At 36.8% G+C, this 1,818-nt stretch overlaps 1 pseudogene; it reads right to left on the bottom strand.

Moving 5' to 3' along the window:
* Window positions 1-778: 778 nt before the first annotated feature.
* On the bottom strand, window positions 779-1,460 carry LOC131875200 (metal transporter Nramp3-like; annotated as a pseudogene).
* Window positions 1,461-1,818: the final 358 nt, after the last annotated feature.

Below are 1,818 nucleotides of genomic sequence, written 5' to 3'. Positions count from 1 at the left end.
AAAATATATAAAAAGAATAAAAATAAAACATATTTGATATATCGATGGAAAATTTAAACATCTATTTATCAAATATGTTTTATTTTTATTACTTTGCATATTTTGGAAAGCCCAGCGGACTTGAGGGAGAATATAAAAAATTACAAAGGGTTTTTTGTTACCCTAAAAGTTTTACACTCCATCTTATATTTCTCATTTTGCAAAATGAAAACAACAAAGAAGCTCTTCGAGGGTTTGGTGCCGCCATTGATGTTCTGATTTTTCCATTGCTTTGTGAAGTCGTTGACGAAGGGTGCTGGGCTTTCTGAGTCTTCTCTTTAAATGCAAATCATATTTTCTACAGGTATGAAAATGACTCCTTCTTGCTTTATTCTGAGATTAGTTATGCCGTTGTTGGAATTTTGAAGAGGGTTTTTACGCAGTGTCTGTTTTTTTTCACATTTTGCATACAAATTTGCCAGGAAACTTGCTGTGTCTATTTTTTACATTTTGCTCGCACCACATTTACCAGGAAACTTGCTACTATCATCACATTCCATGATACTGCATCTTTTTTTAAGGCATTTTAATTGAACAGTTCCAGCATGCTTTTAAATGCTTCCACATTTTGTACATGTCTGCCAGGAAAGTTGCATGCTGTGTTTTTTTTTTTTTTTACATATTGCACACACCACATTTTGCACGCAACTTGCTACTACTTGGGGATGTTCATATCTATTTGAAAGTCCTCCCTCAAACATCTCTTGCACTGTTTTCTCACTAAAATCATCTGTTGGTGTCAACACCGTGACCTTTTCGAATTGATGTGAGGACCCATCTTAACATTGTTGCTTGTAAAATTTTAAAAGTGGAAGAAGAGCAAATGGAAGCTCAAAGGAAAGAATCATCGAAGAGATGATAATGAGTTTTCCAGCACACCTAAGACTTCCAATAAGAGTAGCAACCAAGCTAGGTACAATTGCAACACACCTCATGAGCAAATTTCGAGCCCATGGTGCAAACCGCAACTGTAGAAAGCCCTGCATAACATACTGGCCAGCATAGGTTCCTGTTATGGTTGATCTTTGTCCAGAAGCTAGTAGAGCAATAGCAAATAATGTTGAACTCCAGCCCCCAAGAACATGTTTTAGCAAGAAAGGTGCATGGTTCAGATCAAGGCTACTGCAGTGTTTTTTTTTTTTTATCTTCATCTGAAAGCCCTGTACTGCTACAGATAGCTCTCACTAACCGATACAATAGCAACATTGATTGCAAAAGACAAAAAAAAAAAAAAAACTGCATTCAATAATATTGTATTTGCATCCATCCTTGATTCCCTGAACTGTTCTGGGAGTTTTCCTTGACAGTACAAGAGCTGAATGTAAAAATAAGTTATGCGGCATGACCATTGCACCAAGAAGAGAGATTGCGATTCCAGTTGCTCCATGACTGCTTAGTTTTAGTATAAACAACCCTTCAATGACTTTCAAAGTTCCCAGGATCTACATAAGCAATTGCAACCAAGAAACCAGGCCCTAAATAAGCTAGCAACTTCCTCAAGCCTTGTTTTCTGAAAATCCCATAGATTCTAAGTGCACAGCTGTAACATGTCCTCCACCGCAGGTGATGTGAGACCAACTAGTGCAGGGTTCCACTAAATTTGGATCCCAAATTCCAAGTAATTCTGTAGATTCATTTAGTCCTTCTTTGAGTTCAAGTAATGCTTGACCTTCAGTATTTGTTGCAGTTATTGAGCATGGACAGTATAGAAGAATAAGAAATACAAGCCAGTTCGCCATAAAATGCATATTTCAGATAAACCATCAATTTTTTAGACAG

This window comes from Cryptomeria japonica, chromosome 4, assembly GCF_030272615.1.
Source record: "Cryptomeria japonica chromosome 4, Sugi_1.0, whole genome shotgun sequence".
Taxonomy (NCBI): Eukaryota; Viridiplantae; Streptophyta; class Pinopsida; order Cupressales; family Cupressaceae; genus Cryptomeria; species Cryptomeria japonica.
Note: the sequence above shows the minus strand (reverse complement) of the source record. Positions and strands in the feature narration are given on the sequence as shown.